At 47.3% G+C, this 20,728-nt stretch overlaps 1 protein-coding gene across 1 annotated transcript in view; it reads right to left on the bottom strand.

Moving 5' to 3' along the window:
• DNAH17 (dynein axonemal heavy chain 17) overlaps positions 1-20,728 on the bottom strand; it is a 15,539,113-nt gene that overhangs the window by 1,435,862 nt on the left and 14,082,523 nt on the right. The window lies entirely within an intron of this gene.

Genomic DNA, 20,728 nt, shown 5'->3' with positions numbered 1-20,728 from the left:
ATTGCACGCCGATGGCATTCCCCTCACCAGATTTCAGTTCACTAGGATATGTAAGCGTGCTCTGGAAGGTCAAGGGGTGGACACGACGCATTTCACATCTCATTCATTCCGCATAGGTGCAGCCACGACGGCGGCCCCCCTAGGCCTCCCTGAGAAAACCATTAAGAGGGTGGGTCGTTGGAAAACGACATGTTTTGAGCGTTATGTACCCCCCCAGTTAGCATGAGTAGTTAGTCAAGTCAGTCAGTCTTCTCCACTTGTCCTGTATCACGCTGATTGTTTCTATTCTCAAATTTGATTTAGGGCCAACGTCACAGAGAGCCCAGATATGCTGGTGTGGCCACTCTTTTATTCGCAGATCAGGCACATCTTCAAGAAGTCGCGCAAAGAAAGAGTACAGTATGCAAAGGAAATCGACCACCATTGGGTGGGGGTAGGCGGACAACAACTAGCGGAGATGCCTAACGATCTGAGGGGCGCCATGGCCAGGGGCATGCCGATTCCCGATCTATTGGTGATCCATTCGGGTGGCAATGATATGATCCCAGCAGGAATGAGGGGTGTAAAGGAGGCCCTTTTTTCAGTTTTAACTGTGGTTAAGAACATGCTGCCCAGCACGAAAATACTATGGTCCGAGGTGATACCTCGTCAAGTATGGGCAAAGGGAGCACCTCCGAAGGTAGTTAATAAGTCAGTAAGGAGACTGAATCAGTCAGTGGTCGACATTTTTAAGAAATACAGCATTCGTACCATCACATACAAGTTAATACAAGCATCAAGTGCAGAGCTGTATGTGGCGGATGGGGTACACTTGTCCGATGCAGGTTGGGATTTGTTTATACAGACGGTATTGGGAGCACTTGCCGAAGAGATAGAATGCGCAGGGGGGTGGGGGGGTCGAGTCCGCCAGTGAGTGCCTCGCCCTGTGGAGGGGTCCTGGGCAAGAGAAATGACAGGGACTCCATTTGTCGGTGGCTGCTTGGCCCCAGAACAGGGCTTGAAGTCTATCGGGGCTCCGGGCTGGCGGGAGAGGGGGCTGACCTGCTGGTGGCTCTGGACTCTCTGGCTCTACCCAGGAAGCCGGTGCTTGTCGCAAGCAGTGGCAAATTATCTACCTGCTGCTCTGTTGGCCGGGGGGCAGTCAGCAAAAGGAGAGCAGGGTATATTGGTTGTGGCCTGCTGGCACTGCCCGAATGTAAAGCAAGAGGACCTGTGGAGAGGCAATCGTAAATACAATGGAAATGTATAACCTGGATATTTTATTTGCATGCTGTGGTGTTTTAAATAAAGCAAGAATAAAGGATAGTCACAGATTAATAGAAGAGAGGCCAATGGAGTAATTGGCTGTATCTGTAAGTTAATCAAGTTTACACTGTGAAGACCAAAGACTGACTCAGTTGTTTCTATAAGAAGGGGAATGGGAGGGGAATGTGAAGGGCACTTTGTATGCCATCTATGACGGGCGTCACCCCACCTAGGGGGCGTGGCGCATTTAGTGGCAGCAAAGGGCTGAGCTAGGGTAGGAATCCCTTCTGGGTCACAAGACCCGGAAGAGGAAAGTAAGGGGTTAAAGGCAGGGAAGACAGTAAGCGCCAAGACGTGACACGCGTCACACGGGGGACCCAGATGTAGTAAGTGGCGGGGGGTTTAAAAGACGGAGGGGCAATAACGACGCCCTCTTTGTCCACTCTCCTGCAACAAGGTCGGAGGTCACGTGAAGAGTTACCCTCCCACCCAACTCTGAAGGCAAAGCTTAGTTAGGCGGGGTCCTGGGCAAGAGAAATGACAGGGACTACGTTTGTTGATGGCTGCTTGGCCCCAGAACAAGGCTTGAAGTCTATTGGGGCTCCGGACTGGCGGGAGAGGGGGCCAACCTTCCGGTGGCTCTGGACTCTCTGGCTCTACCCAGGAAGCCGGTGCTTGTCACAAGCAGTGGCAAATTATCTACCTGCTGCTCTGTTGGCCGGGGGGCGGTCAGCATAAGGAGAGCAGGGTATATTGGTTGTGGCCTGCTGGTACAGCCAGAATGTAAAGCAAGAGGACCTGTGGAGAGGCAATTGTAAATGCAATGGAAATGTATAACCTGGATATTTTATTTGTGTGCTGTGGTGTTTTAAATAAAGCAAGAATAAAGGATGGTCACAGATTAATAGAAGAGAGACCAATGGAGTAATTGGCCGTATCTGGAAGTTAATATAGTTTACACTGTAAAGACCAAAGACTGACTCAGTTGTTTCTATGAGAAGGGGAATGGGAGGGGAATTTGAAGTGCACTTTGTATGCCATCTATTGCAAACTTGATTAAAGTAGACTCACAGTCCTTGCCCTTCTAACAAATGTGTGACACTTAGCCCGTTGTGAGTGAGAGATCAACCTAGCCTCCAAATGTGTGTGTCACTCGCGGTGAATGAGACTTGAGGTCTCTGAAAGGTGCAGTTTTAAGAATATGTCGATGGTACATTTTTTATACTTTGCTTTAGTGTAAGCAGTAATACACGCAGTGTGGTGCACTTCTGATAGAAATTATACAGGGCCTGCTGTGGAGGTTTAATAAAAATAGGTTTAATAAAAATACATATCCTGGGGGACAGTTTTATTGGAGAGTGTGTACTACAGTTTTGATACATGCCTTATATTTCTACTTATTAAAGAGATACTGTTTTCATACAGAGACTCAGTGCTGCTTTGAGGCATAGCCCTTGGTGCATACACCAGTGGTGTAACGCAAAAGGATGCCCCCCCTGCAGAATGTGACGATTCTTCAATGACGTGGGTTCCATGTGCGGGTGCGTGGCTGTGACTTGTTAGCCACTCTCTTCAGCTATCTGAAATGTGAGCACTGTAGTATTGATCAAACTCTTCTGTCCCTGGCTCAGACTGCCAGTGTCTTTATACTCAACCAGATAAATAACACCGAGCATCGTGCCTGGCTATCGTCCATCTGTCTGTTTTATTGCTGCCTCTGTTGCTTTACAAAAAGCACCACGCATTTACAATAACAACATTATTCATACAGCTTAAAATACAATTTGGCCTCAACGTTTATAATATGAAATTTGTCTACTTCTGACCAACCGTCCACTAAGTTACTTACATTTTGAATGCTTCCCACTCCTATCTTTATGTTTCTATAGCCATGCCTAATCCGTTCATCCAAGGACCATCCATCCATCCATTCATCATTCATTCATTCATCCATTCAAGCATCTAACCAAACCACCCATCCAAGAACTAACCCCCCAATGCGTCACCTACCTAATGAACTAGTTACTTACCTTCGGTAACAATATATCTGTAAGAAACATTAGTTAGTGTTAGATTCCTTACCTTAGAATATCCCCCGGCGTCAGTCTGGATCCGGAAACTTTTGCGTAGCAGTACCCCTGCGCGTCGGTAGGTGTCGTCTGCAGGCGTCCCCTGCGGCTCCACGTCCGTCGTCGGCGTCGTGCGCCGTGATGACGTCGCTGGAGTATATAGACGCCGCCTCCGCGCGCTGACGTCAGTTCTTTGTACACAGCTTTTCCGCGCCAGAAAACGCAGAGCCATGAGAGAACCAACACTGGTGCAATTTGAAACTAGGGCCCTGAAAGGGATGTCCTTAACCCTAGGTATCAGTTCGCAGAACGGGGAGGATGGGTGGGTTCGGTAAGGAATCTAACACTAACTAATGTTTCTTACAGATATATCGTTACCGAAGGTAAGTAACTTGTTCATCTGAAAAAAAACACGTTAGTGTTAGATTCCTTACCTTAGAATAGATACCCCAGCAATACCAACCCCGGTGGTGGGTCTGCGAACCAATACATTCCTACACCAGAAAGTCCTGGAGGACAGAACGGCCAAAGAAGCCATCCCTCCGGACTTGACTGTCCAGGCAGTAGTGCCTCGCAAAGGTGTGCAGCGAGGCCCGCGTAGCCGCCTGGCAAATGTCCTGCAAAGGGACTCCCCGGCCCAGGGCAGTAGTAGCCGCCGTGGCCAAGTGGAATGGGCCCTCAGCCCAACAGGAGGCTCCTTGCGAGCCAAAGAGTAGCACGCTTTGATGCACAGAACGACCCACCGAGAGATGGTTCGTTTACACACCCCCCGTCCCTTCTTCGCACCCACGTAGCCAACAAACAGTTGGTCATCCACCCGGAACTGGCGTGTGCGGTCCATATAAAATGAAAGCGCACGTTTTGGGTCCAGACAATAGAGCCGCTCTTCATCCTTTGAGGGATGCGGAGGCGGGAAGAAGGAGGGGAGGGTGATAGACTGCCCGATGTGAAAAGCAGAAACTACTTTGGGCAGGAAAGAAGGTCTAGTCCTGAGAACCACCTTGTCAGGATGAATGGACAGGAAAGGAGGTTGGACAGAAAGAGCCTGGAGCTCACTCACTCTCCTGGCAGAGGTGATGGCAACCAGGAAAGCCATCTTTAAAGTCAGGAGACGGAGAGGACAAGAATGAAGGGGCTCAAAGGGAGCACACATCAAAAAGGTCAGAACCAGGTTCAAGTCCCACTGAGGCATCACAAACGGAACAGGTGGATACATGTGTGTGATGCCCTTCAAGAATCTCGTTACAGTTGGGGACTTGAACAAAGAAGGCTGATCAGGAAGCCTTAGAAAGGCTGAAAGGGCCGAAAGGTAGCCTTTGATAGTGCCCAGAGCAGAGCCCTGCTGGGCAAGAGAGAGAAGAAACAGAAGAACCTCAGAAAGAGGGGCAGAAAGAGGATCCACAGCCTTTGCTGTGCACCATGCCACAAATCTGTTCCACCGACAGGCGTATACCGACTTCGTGGAGGGACGCCTGGCTGCCAGAATTACATCACATAAATAACAAAAGAAAATGCCAGTACTGATAAGCTTAACTCAACAGTGAGATAAATCTTCCACAAACTGAAAATCAAATTCCAGAAAGGGAATGCTCATTAGTTGCAATTTTATTTTATAGAGAGATTTTCAACAATATTTTATAAAAGTCCTTTTTACATTTGAAAGAAAAAACATTAGGACAAAAATCAGAAATGAGAACGGAGACATAAAAGTACAATCACCTGGAGCGAACCACCATTCAAAAATACAGTCATATCACATTCGCCACACATTCAACACATACACACTTAGCTCAAGCGTACCATATATACATTATGTACAAGGGAAAAGAGATCCATATACAACTGGAACTGCATTAATTAAACAACAATGTTCACAATTTTGATTTAGGAGATAATGCAATATCAAAGATTTTACAATTTCAAAAAGTCTTAGCAAACAATAGTGAAGGTCCTTATTATACAACAACTAATATGAAGTCTAAACAAATGCTTGACTCTTAAATCAAAATGGCAGACCAGTGGGAAAAGGGGCCTACGCGTTTTGAATCTCCTTTAGTTCTGTGGAGATTCTCATCAGGGCCTCAGGCAGCTGCATAGGAAGAAGAAAAGAGAAACATATATCTTAAAAAGGAAATTAAAGCAGGAATGACGAATAAGACAACAGTTTCACACATTAGAAATTAGCGGGATCAATTTGCTACAAGGAGGGTCTCCTATCAGAATCTCAAAAACTCAGTGAATTCCCAGCGGGGTCAACCTATTCAGAAGAACAACTGGGCTGCAAAGTGAATGAAGGAGTTTAAGATTTAACCTACATGGGTGGACTGCAGGAATATAAAGGATAGAACTGGGATCTCTAGGCTACACCCACATTGGTAGGCTCATTAGGCTGGTAGCCAGTCCAAAACGAACTTACCACCAAATTTGCTGCGAAAAAGCTGGCGGTAGTCCGAATGGTAATGGTGGGTGATCAAACACAGGAGGGAAAATGAATCTGTGGAGCAGATGAAAGTAATTGCCGTTACTTAACATGAAAATATTAGTAGTGGAAGTTATGGCTATGTGCCCTGCAAGGTTCTCTTACCACTCGAAAATAGGAAGTGTGTCCGGGTGGCAAAAAAACAGGATTGTATTTGCCAATATAATAGACAGCACGAGGGTGGGAGGCTTTTCAGCATCGTGTCTGCAAACAGGCTCAGGGTCCTGTTGTAACCAGAAAACACGGAGGTTAAACAGAAATGTAGCTGGGGGGGGGGGGGAGAAGGGGGGGGGGGGGAGCAAGGGGAAAACTGAATTACCAACAGGTTAGTAGCATCACCTGTCTAGCGCGAAGTTCAAACCTGTCTCAATCAGGCATTTTCACGGGTGGTGGCAGAGTCAGCACAAGTCGATACTGGTCGCGTGCGCTGTATGAATGAAAGCACACAGGACGACCGGATTAAAATCGAGAGAAGTTGGCAGCAGGAGCAGCTTGGCCGACTGGCTGGGGGGCAACAGGGGTATGTGGCGGTCTCTTACCAAATGAAGGGCTTAATTCTCCCGGCGCTCCAACCGATCGGCGTCCCCGCGTGCACTACTCCCTCGCGCATGCGTGTTGTGGAGCCACAAAGGACTCGCATTTTATAGGGGGATTCTTTACTATGTCATCAAGACATAGGCCAATGGGAGGATCTCTACCCAGATACGGCGTTACAGCGCTTCAATTGCACGAAGAGTGCAGCAGCCTAGCGGGATGCATATGTATAAAAAAAGGGGAAATGCATTTATATACCGAATGTGCAGCCTATATGCAAGGATTTAAAAGTCCACATCCTATAACCCAGAGTGTACAGGTTTTAAAGTGTACATGATAAACCTGACCCCTTGGAGGGAGTAGGTGGTGAAGGAAAACGGCACAGCAGTTCAAAGCCTGTAGATTTCTGACAGTTCATTTAAACCTGAAGTCGCTGTGTCAAATTTGACAATCAACATGGCTTCCCTTTTGGACAAAAGGAGGCTCATATCACCTCCCCGGGGTTTTTTTTCTATCCTTGATATAACTGTCCACTTAAAATCATTGGGTCCGTGTTGCATTCTGTTCCAATGATTTACTAGTGGAGCATTTTCGACGTTTCTCTTCAGCCTCGATTTGTGTTGCGTTATGCGTTGTTGCACTTCCTGCTCCGTCTTACCGATGTACAGACAATCACATGGGCATTTGATGCCATATACTACAAATCTTGATTTGCAGTTACTAAACACCTCATGCTTCCATGATATGCCCTTATGTTGAAAGACAGAACCTTGTCGGGTAGTGTCACAGCAGAGGCAGGTCCCACATTTGTGATGGCCTAGCACAGGTGCCAGACCCATCATTTGGCGAAGAGATGGTTGATTTTGAGTTGGCATGGCAGCTCTTACCACATGGTTTGCAACGCTATTCTCGCGTTTAAATGCAAACAATGGCGGATCTTTTAGCCTTTCATCTAGGTTTTGCACCAGATGCCAGTTTTGACCGATAATCCGTTTCAGCTGATTCGCATTCGGGCAGAAGGTGGTCACGCAGACCTGACGCTTCTGTTCAGATTTCTTTTTTCGTTCCAGCAGTGTTTCACGGGGAGTCCACCTAGCTCGTTTCATACAGTTCTTCACCAAATTTTTGGGGTAACCCCAGTCACACAGTTTTGAAACCAGTTTTTCAGCATGGTCATTGAAGTCTTTATCAAATGTGCAGTTTCTGCGCACGCGCAGAAACTGTCCATAAGGGAGGTTATCCCTCAGGCTTCTCGGGTGGTTACTCTGATACAGTAACGCTTTATTGCGATCTGTAGGTTTTGTGAATAAGGTTGTTGCCAACCTACCTGCCTTGGGGAATACTTCCACATTCAAGAAAGCGATTTTAGTTTCAGAATGGGAGAGGCTGAATTGGATATCCGCTGTTCTATTATTGAGCCATTGGTGGAATTGGGTCAGATTGTCTGTTCCTCCTGTCCATATCATAAAGACGTCGTCTATGAAACGATACCATTTGTAGATGTAAGCTCCATACGGGTTGTTATTATGTATGTAGGTGTCTTCATACATCGACATAAACAACACTGCCAACTCTGGGGCAAAAGGGCACCCCATTGCCACCCCCTTTATTTGATAGAAGAATTCTTTGTTGAAACAAAAATAATTCTTCTTCAGGGCGAATGTGGCCAAATCTAACAGAAATTTAGTGGGGACTTGCATGGGTTTGGGACGTGAGTCCAAAAAGAAGGAGAGGACTGCCACCGCCTCATCTTGGGGGATTTGCGTATATAATGATGTCACATCAAGAGTGACAAGCAAATCTATCCCTTCGCGGAAAGTTAAAGTTTCTAACTTATTTATGAAGTCCGTTGTGTCTTGCAAGTATGACACAACTCGCGTCATAAATTGTTTGAGGAAGCAGTCCACGTACTTTGCAATAGGTTCCAGGAGAGAACCACATCCTGCCACGATGGGTCTCCCTGGGGGTTTACTCTGGTTCTTATGTACTTTTGGCAGTACATAGAACATGGGTACCTTGGGATGTTTAATTTGTAAGTACTCACATTCTTTTTTGCCAACAAAGCCTTGATCAAAGCCTTCCTGGATGATCTTGAAAAGTTGGTTTTGTAATTCAATGGTGGGATCTTTATCGATCTTACGATAGCATATGGGATCTTCAAGCTGCCTTTTGATCTCGCTGGTGTATTCTACGGTGTCCCATATTACTATCGATCCACCTTTGTCAGCTTGCTTTATTGTGATTGTTGGATCATTTTTCAAAGTTGCTAGGGCTGACATTTCTTCTCTTGTGCTGTTATATTTGACAAACTTTTTTTCTTTTTCCATATTGGAAATGGCAGAGAGTACACTCTTTTCAAAAATTATTAGTTCTTTTGGGACTGTGTTGTTGGAGGGGCAGAATGTGGATTTATTACACAGGCCTGTGACTTCTCTTGCGCGTGGCATAGGATTTTCAAGAAAGAACATTGTGAGAAAAGGAATGCTCATTAGTCGCAATTTTATTTTATAGAGAGATTTTCAACAATATTTTATAAAAGTCCTTTTTACATTTGAAAGAAAAAACATTAGGACAAAATCAGAAATGAGAACGGACACATAAAAGTACAATCACCTGGAGCGAACCACCATTCAAAAATACAGTCATATCACATTCGCCACACATTCAACACATACACACTTAGCTCAATCATTTCTGATTTTGTCCTAATGTTTTTTCTTCTAAGGGCATATCATGGAAGCATGAGGTGTTTAGTAACTGCAAATCAAGATTTGTAGTATATGGCATCAAATGCCCATGTGATTGTCTGTACATCGGTAAGACGGAGCAGGAAGTGCGACAACGCATAACGCAACACAAATCGAGGCTGAAGAGAAACGTCGAAAATGCTCCACTAGTAAATCATTGGAACAGAATGCAACACGGACCCAATGATTTTAAGTGGACAGTTACATCAAGGATAGAAAAAAAACCCTGGGGAGGTGATATGAGCCTCCTTTTGTCCAAAAGGGAAGCCATGTTGATTGTCAAATTTGACACAGCGACTTCAGGTTTAAATGAACTGTCAGAAATCTACAGGCTTTGAACTGCTGTGCCGTTTTCCTTCACCACCTACTCCCTCCAAGGGGTCAGGTTTATCATGTACACTTTAAAACCTGTACACTCTGGGTTATAGGATGTGGACTTTTAAATCCTTGCATATAGGCTGCACATTCGGTATATAAATGCATTTCCCCTTTTTTTATACATATGCATCCCGCTAGGCTGCTGCACTCTTCGTGCAATTGAAGCGCTGTAACGCCGTATCTGGGTAGAGATCCTCCCATTGGCCTATGTCTTGATGACATAGTAAAGAATCCCCCTATAAAATGCGAGTCCTTTGTGGCTCCACAACACGCATGCGCGAGGGAGTAGTGCACGCGGGGACGCCGATCGGTTGGAGCGCCGGGAGAATTAAGCCCTTCATTTGGTAAGAGACCGCCACATACCCCTGTTGCCCCCCAGCCAGTCGGCCAAGCTGCTCCTGCTGCCAACTTCTCTCGATTTTAATCCGGTCGTCCTGTGTGCTTTCGTTCATACAGCGCACGCGACCGGTATCGACTTGTGCTGACTCTGCCACCACCCGTGAAAATGCCTGATTGAGACAGGTTTGAACTTCGCGCTAGACAGGTGATGCTACTAACCTGTTGGTAATTCAGTTTTCCCCTTGCTCCCTCCCCCCCTTCTCCCCCCCCCTCCCCGGCTACATTTCTGTTTAACCTCCTTGTTTTCTGGTTACAACAGGACCCTGAGCCTGTTTGCAGACACGACGCTGAAAAGCCTCCCACCCTCGTGCTGTCTATTATATTGGCAAATACATTTGTTTAGACTTCATATTAGTTGTTGTATAATAAGGACCTTCACTATTGTTTGCTAAGACTTTTTGAAATTGTAAAATCTTTGATATTGCATTATCTCCTAAATCAAAATTGTGAACATTGTTGTTTAATTAATGCAGTTCCAGTTGTATATGGATCTCTTTTCCCTTGTACATAATGTATATATGGTACGCTTGAGCTAAGTGTGTATGTGTTGAATGTGTGGCGAATGTGATATGACTGTATTTTTGAATGGTGGTTCGCTCCAGGTGATTGTACTTTTATGTGTCCGTTCTCATTTCTGATTTTGTCCTAATGTTTTTTCTTTCAAATGTAAAAAGGACTTTTATAAAATATTGTTGAAAATCTCTCTATAAAATAAAATTGCGACTAATGAGCATTCCCTTTCTGGAATTTGATTTTCTGTTTGTGGAAGATTTATCTCACTGTTGAGTTAAGCTTATCAGTACTGGCATTTTCTTTGGTTATTTATGATATAGGCTCAGCCTTGCTGATTAGAGCCAACCCTATTCTGTTTTCACGTTAAGATAGCGGACGGTTGTCCGTGAGGTATTTGTTATGATCCATTAATTTTGGATACAGTGTGAATTGTATACCACACTTTACCTGTCAAGGTCTAAGGTCGATCAAACCTGACGGCTCTTTAGATCTCCCTCCTGATTTCCTGTGATTGTCCATCCCCCACTTGTTCTTATTTCAAGCAAAAAGTTCCCCCTTCATCCATCTGTCACCTCATTTAACATTTCTCTGTGTACTCTCTTTCTTTGTGCATCCCTCGTTGGGAATGGCCGAGAAGGACACATTTGCATATAGCGAAGATCATATCAAGAATCTCCTCAGTGATCCCCCAGTTTTCACTTCAGTCTCCTTAAGTGTATCTGCCACTTCGCAAAACGAATCTGAAAGACTCTTGCGCCTCAGAAAAAAGCAGATTAGGACAGACTTGCACGGCCACTTTCTTCTACAACATCTGAGAGAAGGAACTATTCCAAGCGGCCTCCAAATAAAAAACATCCTTGTAATCTTTACAGAGGATCCGATTTTCAAAAAAGGTTTTTCCTTCATTGAAACAAAATGCAGTAGGGACCTGATGGTCCTTACTATTGAAACAGCTGTTAGACTCTCTAAGATCGAGTTGGAAGAAATAGCTAAGCTAGAAGCAGAAATCAGCTCGAATCCCACAATAGCGGACGCTAAATCACTCTTGGAGAAGGTAAAAAAGGAAATCCAAGAGTTTAAGGATTACACAGTTACGCAAAAAACCAATCAATTCGAGAAGGATAAGAAAAATTTCTCTTTGGATAATATTTATCCCTATCTACAGCCTGACTTTTACACCAAACAGGAATCTAGAAGATATCTACCAGATAACCAGGGTAGATCTAGAAAACAGTTCATTTCCTTTGGTGAGACGTCTTCGTCCTCAGGTAACGATAGTGACACCAGTGGTAATAATAACCAACCGAATAGAAATAGAAACTGGAACCCAAATCAACAAAACCGGAATCAGGGCCAGAATTCTTTTTTAGGCAGAGGCCAAACGAGACCCAGAGCCCGAGTGAGATATACGACACCATGGGAAATGAAAACCCGCAGACAGCACTACAAGAACTGAAAGTATCTCCCATCTTTAACCTTTCACATAGAACACTATCTAAAGCTGAAGAGGGTATTTTGTCCAAGGGACTATCTTTTGTCCCGTCGAAAAGAACGGACTTTGTGCGTATGAAAACAGAATTTATAGAATTCTGTAGGAAACTTAGACTCACAATGTTCTTTCTTGAAAATCCTATGCCATGCGCAAGAGAAGTCACAGGCCTGTGTAATAAATCCACATTCTGCCCCTCCAACAACACGGTCCCAAAAGAACTAATAATTTTTGAAAAGAGTGTACTCTCTGCCATTTCCAATATGGAAAAAGAAAAAAAGTTTGTCAAATATAACAGCACAAGAGAAGAAATGTCAGCCCTAGCAACTTTGAAAAATGATCCAACAATCACAATAAAGCAAGCTGACAAAGGTGGATCGATAGTAATATGGGACACCGTAGAATACACCAGCGAGATCAAAAGGCAGCTTGAAGATCCCATATGCTATCGTAAGATCGATAAAGATCCCACCATTGAATTACAAAACCAACTTTTCAAGATCATCCAGGAAGGCTTTGATCAAGGCTTTGTTGGCAAAAAAGAATGTGAGTACTTACAAATTAAACATCCCAAGGTACCCATGTTCTATGTACTGCCAAAAGTACATAAGAACCAGAGTAAACCCCCAGGGAGACCCATCGTGGCAGGATGTGGTTCTCTCCTGGAACCTATTGCAAAGTACGTGGACTGCTTCCTCAAACAATTTATGACGCGAGTTGTGTCATACTTGCAAGACACAACGGACTTCATAAATAAGTTAGAAACTTAAACTTTCCGCGAAGGGATAGATTTGCTTGTCACTCTTGATGTGACATCATTATATACGCAAATCCCCCAAGATGAGGCGGTGGCAGTCCTCTCCTTCTTTTTGGACTCACGTCCCAGACCCATGCAAGTCCCCACTAAATTTCTGTTAGATTTGGCCACATTCGCCCTGAAGAAGAATTATTTTTGTTTCAACAAAGAATTCTTCTATCAAATAAAGGGGGTGGCAATGGGGTGCCCTTTTGCCCCAGAGTTGGCAGTGTTGTTTATGTCGATGTATGAAGACACCTACATACATAATAACAACCCGTATGGAGCTTACATCTACAAATGGTATCGTTTCATAGACGACGTCTTTATGATATGGACAGGAGGAACCGACAATCTGACCCAATTCCACCAATGGCTCAATAATAGAACAGCGGATATCCAATTCAGCCTCTCCCATTCTGAAACTAAAATCGCTTTCTTGGATGTGGAAGTATTCCCCAAGGCAGCTAGGTTGGCAACAACCTTATTCACAAAACCTACAAATCGCAATAAAGCGTTACTGTATCAGAGTAACCACCCGAGAAGCCTGAGGGATAACCTCCCTTATGGACAGTTTCTGCGCGTGCGCAGAAACTGCACATTTGATAAAGACTTCAATGACTATGCTGAAAAACTGGTTTCAAAACTGTGTGACAGGGGTTACCCCAAAAATTTGGTGAAGAACTGTATGAAACGAGCTAGGTTGACTCCCCGTGAAACACTGCTGGAACGAAAAAAGAAATCTGAACAGAAGCGTCAGGTCTGCGTGACCACCTTCTGCCCGAATGCGAATCAGCTGAAACGGATTATCGGTCAAAACTGGCATCTGGTGCAAAACCTAGATGAAAGGCTAAAAGATCCGCCATTGTTTGCATTTAAACGCGAGAATAGCGTTGCAAACCATGTGGTAAGAGCTGCCATGCCAACGCAAAATCAACCATCTCTTCGCCAAATGATGGGTCTGGCACCTGTGCTAGGCCATCACAAATGTGGGACCTGCCTCTGCTGTGACACTACCCTACAAGGTTCTGTCTTTCAACATAAGGGCATATCATGGAAGCATGAGGTGTTTAGTAACTGCAAATCAAGATTTGTAGTATATGGCATCAAATGCCCATGTGATTGTCTGTACATCGGTAAGACGGAGCAGGAAGTGCGACAACGCATAACGCAACACAAATCGAGGCTGAAGAGAAACGTCGAAAATGCTCCACTAGTAAATCATTGGAACAGAATGCAACACGGACCCAATGATTTTAAGTGGACAGTTATATCAAGGATAGAAAAAAAACCCCGGGGAGGTGATATGAGCCTCCTTTTGTCCAAAAGGGAAGCCATGTTGATTGTCAAATTTGACACAGCGACTTCAGGTTTAAATGAACTGTCAGAAATCTACAGGCTTTGAACTGCTGTGCCATTTTCCTTCACCACCTACTCCCTCCAAGGGGTCAGGTTTATCATGTACACTTTAAAACCTGTACACTCTGGGTTATAGGATGTGGACTTTTAAATTCTTGCATATAGGCTGCACATTCGGTATATAAATGCATTTCCCCTTTTTTAGGTTTTGCCTCGGCGAAGGATGCGCTCTGCGCATCTTTTCGGCGCAGGCGAAATCCTGTTGAGTTCCATAGTGTGGCTTGGTTCGGCCCTCGTCCTTGATTGGCTGGCTCCGTAAACGGAGCCTTGCCATTGGACGAGGGGCCTGTCCGTCAATGCCGGACCAGACACGGGGGCGTTCCCGACATTCTTTGGCTTTTGCCGACGTCACGGGACGCCGGGAACGCCCCCGTGTCTGGTCCGGCATTGCCGGCACCTCCCTTGTTTTTCCTCGTGGCCGCCTTTCGTCAGCTCTCTCCTCCCCCTTTCCCGCCCCCTCCCGCTTCTCTCTAATGCCCGCCTTCCTGCTCCGGCCTTTCCTTTCCCGCCCCCTCCCGCTTGTTTCCTCATGGCCGCCTTTCGTCAGCTCTCTCCTCCCTGGCCGCCTTTCGTCAGCTCTCTCCTCCCCCTTTCCCGCCCCCTCCCGCTTCTCTCTAATGCCCGCCTTCCTGCTCCGGCCTCTCCTTTCCCGCCCCCTCCCGCTTGTTTCCTCATGGCCGCCTTTCGTCAGCTCCCGGCCTCTCCTTTCCCGCCCCCTCCCGCTTGTTTCCTCATGGCCGCCTTCCTGCTCCAAGGCCGTCGTCGGCCGTCGTCAGCATCTCCCAAAAAAGTTCAAGGTACGTGTGCTAGCAAACCTTTTTTTGTGCGTAAGAGCGCTCAAGTTATATAAAAAATTTTTTTTTTAAAAAGTAGCAGATGCCTGCATTTCCGTTTGGCAGGAAGGGAGCGTAGCTAGTAGTGTTGCCGAGTGGCTTCAATCACCCGAGATCCACACCGGGTCTTCCCCCTTTTTATTAACAACTGGACCCGTGGACCTGGCCACTTTTTCGCGTGCATAATAAATAACTTAGTGTTGCATGCAGCGCGTGCGGAGCTTATTGGTATAAATAAAGAATAAGAAATCAAATTACATAGGAGGAACACGAGCAGCTAGCAGGCGCAGGAGGGCTCTAGACGGGCCTTCCCCTCTGCCCACAAGTTTTTTCTGCGGATACCGCGGACCGCATTCTTATCCCCGGCACCCACAGATGGGACCGAGATACCGAGGTGGCGACATATATAGGGGAATGGAACCTGCAAGCACATTTCGAGGTAGTGTTTACAGAAACCCAGCTCAACGCATCCTAAGGAAAGGGCACAAAAGGAACATGGCGTACCGAGCAAGGTCCGGTAAGAGAGTACAAAATGTATGTTAAGATTCTTTCTAAAGCGAGCAGAGAGGCTATCCCGCCCCTCGGGCTACCTTAGTAGCAATGGTGCTCTAACTCAAGAATATAGAGTTCGAAAATGTCCCTTGGTCATGGTGTGATGAAAGGTCAGGAATCATCCGAAATTAAAAGTCCCGGCATAGAGGACCACTTCCACAGGCCACGCAAATAGGCTTAGTCACGGCACCGCAGGTTCAAGGTGGAGCAAGGGGTTATCACACCTGTGTAGTTAGTTGGGTCATTTGAATGCCTTACTGCGGAATTATCAAAGCTAGAGAAGTGATTTATTGTGCTACTGAACGAATGAACATAAGCAGTTGAAGTACTCTCTTGAACGATTCTGATTGCTCGAAATAGCGTGGGATTTTTAGTCACTAGGTTAAAAAATGTATTTATAGCATTTCAAAAAGCCTTTGAGTCCAGCGGGTGTGAAAACAGCTGGACACTACGCAGTGGGTGCATTACCGGAATACGTTCCTTGCCACCTGTTTCCAGGCGTCCCATTGTGAGGCAGCGCCTGGTGGCTCAGTGGACTACTGCTTCCATTGCCGGGGCCTGTGTCCGACATCATGGTCACAGGTTTAAGTCCCGGCGGGTCCACCCAGCCTATCATTCATCTGGGATCGATACACGAGTACGAGTTGGGTAACAAAAAAGAGGTGTTGTTCAGCACCAAGGTGAACGTGCGTTGTTAAAAGTACATATGTTTGGTTATGTTCAACGAATGAATCTGTGTGCCCCTGCTTGTGCCTCTGTGTGCCCCTGTTGTCTGCTTGTGCCTCTGTGTGCCCCTGTTGTCTGCTTGTGCCTCTGTGTGCCCCTGTTGTCTGCTTGTGCCTCTGTGTGCCCCTGTTGTCTGCTTGTGCCTCTGTGTGCCCCTGTTGTCTGCTTGTGCCTCTGTGTGCCCCTGTTGCCTGCTTGTGCCTCTGTGTGCCCCTGTTGCCTGCTTGTGCCTCTGTGTGCCCCTGCTTGTGCCTCTGTGTGCCCCTGTTGTCTGCTTGTGCCTCTGTGTGCCCCTGTTGTCTGCTTGTGCCTCTGTGTGCCCCTGTTGCCTGCTTGTGCCTCTGTGTGCCCCTGTTGCCTGCTTGTGCCTCTGTGTGCCCCTGCTTGTGCCTCTGTGTGCCCCTGTTGCCTGCTTGTGCCTCTGTGTGCCCCTGTTGCCTGCTTGTGCCTCTGTGTGCCCCTGTTGCCTGCTTGTGCCTCTGTGTGCCCCTGTTGCCTGCTTGTGCCTCTGTGTGCCCCTGTTGCCTGCTTGTGCCTCTGTGTGCCCCTGTTGCCTGCTTGTGCCTCCGTCTGCCCCTGTTGCCTGCTTGTGACCCTGTTGCTTGCTTGGGACCCTGTTGCTTGCTTGTGACCCTGTTGCTTGCTTGTGACCCTGTTTTCGTGCCTCTGTTGCCTGCGGGGGGCTCGCAGCGAGCCCACAGTGTGTGGGGTGGGGCTCGCAGTGTGTGGGGGGCTCTGTGTGGGTGTGTGTGTGGGGGGGCTCTGTGTGGGTGTGTGTGGGGGGCTTTGTGTGGCTGTGTGTGGGGGGGCTCTGTGTGGGTGTGTGTGTGGGGGGGGGGGTTGTGTGTGTTGGGGGGCTCTCTGTGGGTGTTGGTGTGTGTCATTTGCAAGAGATAAAGCTAGTGGCATTGTAAATGACAATGCCATTTATTTATGTTAAAAAAAAAACATAAATAAAAATAATGTCAAGAGCAATGCCAATCGCTCTAACTTTAACAAAGGCAAAACCATTGCATTGTAAATGCTTGTTTAGGTTTTGCCTCGCCGAAGGATGCGCTCTGCGCATCTTTTCGGCGCAGGCGAAATCCTGTTGAGTTCCATAGTGTGGCTTGGTTCGGCCCTCGTCCTTGATTGGCTGGCTCCGTAAACGGAGCCTTGCCATTGGACGAGGGGCCTGTCCGTCAATGCCGGACCAGACACGGGGGCGTTCCCGACATTCTTTGGCTTTTGCCGACGTCACGGGACGCCGGGAACGCCCCCGTGTCTGGTCCGGCATTGCCGGCACTACTGCGTCTCTTCTTCCCGTTTCCCGCCCCGTGACTGGCCGGCCGGCCAATCCTAGCGCGGCCGGCCGGAAGTGCCCGCCCCCCGCAGCCCGGGGAAGAAGGAGAGCAAGACGGCAAGCACTATGGCGGCGCGGTCGGAGAGTTCTCCCCTGGAGGTTGCTTTGCGGTGAGTGCAGGGGTCAGTTTGCTCCGTCAGGGGCTTGTCTGGCGTCGGGTGCTGTTCCTTTCGTTCCCGTGTGGTTTCAGCGGCTGGTGAGTTTACAGTCGGCGATGGGGTGATTCGATGCAGTCCGGGCGGGTGAATGTTAGGATGCAGAGGCACGCGGGGGTCTTGCGAGAATAGGAAATTGTGTTGTACAGTACCCTGCAGTCCGTGAGAAGTCACCTAATTCTTAATGTGTTTACAGCCCCCCCCCCCCCCCCCCCGTTTGGTATGGTGAAGCGGAGAAGTGCATCGTGGGAATTTCAGGGAAGCAGTGTAGCGCCATAATGTTGTGAACGGGGGGTGCGCTGCATCGAGAATAGGAAATTGTGTTGTACAGTACCCTGCAGTCCGTGAGAAGTCACCTTAATTCTTAATGTGTTTACAGCCACCCCCCCCCCCCCCCCCGGTTTGGTATGGTGAAGTGCATTGTGGGAATTTCAGGGAAGCAGTGTAGCGCCATAATGTTGTGAACGGGAGGTGCGCTGCATCATTGAGGCGTCTCTTGCTCGTACGAGTCTCCTTCTGGTGCGATACGTAGCTCGAATTTGTTTGGTTGGAACATTGCCTGTCTTTCAAGTTTCACACAATTGTATCGGCGGAGGGCATTTCATAAAAACATTGTTTTGTGTAATTTTTCACATCCAATCTTGCAAGGACGTGCATTTAATTTGCTAGTTGTATGTCTGCGGCATTAAGGAGATGCGCATGACGTTTCGTGGTGATCTTCATTTATCAATTTTCAAATGTCAGGGAGATAAATTATTCCTCCCGACTGAGAACTTTGAGGGGCTTTGGTGGCGGCGTACATGTCTTGTTGTTGCGTCTTTACTGCACATGGGATGCTCGAGTGGTGAGTGGGGCTTTAACTTTGTCGATTAATCAGGCACGCGGTTTTTACAACCAAAGCTACCTGTGTGTGATTGTGTAAACACCATTATCAAATAAACCTCTCTGTCTGGCAGACGCAGCAGTGTCCTCTCGGAGCGCGCGGATGATTGTGATGGGCGGCAGCTGCGCAATGGTCAAACAGGCCTCGTGCACACAGAAATCCTGCTCCGCCTGGCGGCGTGATTGCAAGTGAGATTATGTCTTGAGTAATGCCGGCCTCGGGCGCTGTGGGGCCGGCCGTCTTTGGGATGATGTTGTAGTGATCGCTCGCCCGGTATGCAATTATCCTCTTCCAAAGTAAACACTGACTATAGGCCCTCATTAGAAGCGCCTCACCATTCCGCAGCCTATACTTGCCCTTGTGGCTTGCTCTTGCACAAGAGATTTCGTTGCCATCTTGTGATCCCTCACCAAGGGCAGACACACCTCTACCCTCCAGAGTGAGGTGCTCTGTACGCCACAGGCAGCTTCGCATCCAAATCGCCCCGGGCATTATCCCTCAGCGTCTGGTCCCCCCAGTTATTGTTGTTTCCTGGGTGTGACCTCGATTTCTTTGGCAGAAGCGGTACTTGAAATCCGTGTGTGTTAAAAGCTGACAAAATGAGGGCGGGAAAAGAGAGCGCGAGAGAGGGGACATTCTACGCAGGGGCTACTAGCGAGCATGTTCGGTTATTTATAGTGGGGAATAATTGATTTAAGTGATAATTGTGCATATTTTTCCTTCTTGAGCTCAATTACAGCCCTGAAGCAACAGAGCTTCATAACGCTAATGTAAAATCCGTCTGATGTTTTGCATATCACTAATACTTCTGGAAGAACCGATCAGCTGTTGAATATTTATGTGCCCAGAGCCTGTCTCTGCAGCATCTTATTTTTACAATTTGGCAAGCTTTGTTTTACGGTATGAATCAGCAGGTCAGCCCGCTCTTGAATATACCAAGCAGAGATTAGTTTTGGAAGCTTTGGTAATTCAACTTTTATGAAATACGCCTCTTCTGGCGATCACCTTGTCTTTACCCTCATTCTCCCAACTCTACACACATTATTTCAAGCCTCGACCTTGGATTGGTCATGCTGTGCCGCTGAGGCCGTTATACAGTGTGTTGGTTCCATGATCTCCTCACTCGTGTGTTGGGCATAGCTTTAGATTCACTCAAAGACTGGCAGCTCCACCATCCCATGAGGTGCCGGGCAAAGACCAATCATTGCCTTATGGTTAGAAGCGCTTCAAACTGGGAGTTTCTTCCCGAACATACAGGGATAGCACGCTGATGCTCTACTGTGCATTCTGGCAATTTATGAAATCATGAACTGTGTTTTTATGGGGGATGGTGCGGTGATTGAGGTTTTGGAGGGTGGCGATTTTGGAGTGAGCGACGGGACCGTGTTGGCGCCTTAATTCACTCGCGCTGGTCTTTTGGGTGGGCGAGTATCGTTGTGGCCGTTGGCACATAATGATTTCATCTCAGAGTACCACACCAGGGCCTGAATATTAGCCGACTTGCGTTATTCATTCTAATTTTAAGTAATTGGTCTGAAGTCCGAGGGGGTGCTTTCTGAAGGCTGGGGGTGCTTTCTGAAGGCTGGGAGGGGATGTCTGAGGCTGGGAGGTGCTGGCTGGGGGTGCTGTCTGAAGGCTGGGGGTGTTTTCTGAAGTCTAGCTGGTGTTTCCCTGAGAAACATATACATGATGCTTGTGAGACGGAAGGCTGTGCCCCATTGAAACAGTTACCAGCAGTCTCTGCCCTTGTGTCCTTGTATGGCGAAAAACTACTTTAATTATACCTGGGTCGGAAAATGCATAAAACCTCATGTGTGAAGGTGCCTTTAGTCCAGGCTTGTCAGTAGTGTTTGTGGGGCTTAAGTGAAAAAAAACAAATGTGTAAGTCCAAGTTATTCAGTTTATGCAAGGTGCCAATAGCACCTCAATGAGAGCTAAAATGATGCAGTGTGTGTGGGGGGGCTCGCAGTGTGTGGGGGGGCTCGCAGTGTGTGGGCGGGCTCGCAGTGTGTGGGGGGGCTCTGTGTGGGTGTGTGTGGGGGGATCTGTGTGGGGGGGCTCTGTGTGGGGGGCTCTGTGTGGGTGTGTGTGTGGGGGGCTCTGTGTGGGTGTGTGTGGAGGGCTCTGTGTGGGTGTGTGTGTGGAGGGCTCTGTGTGTGTGTGTAGGTG

Source organism: Lissotriton vulgaris, chromosome 7, assembly GCF_964263255.1.
Source record: "Lissotriton vulgaris chromosome 7, aLisVul1.2, whole genome shotgun sequence".
NCBI lineage: Eukaryota > Metazoa > Chordata > Amphibia > Caudata > Salamandridae > Lissotriton > Lissotriton vulgaris.
The sequence above is the reverse complement of the archived record's forward strand: the minus strand, read 5'-3'. Positions and strand labels throughout refer to the sequence as shown.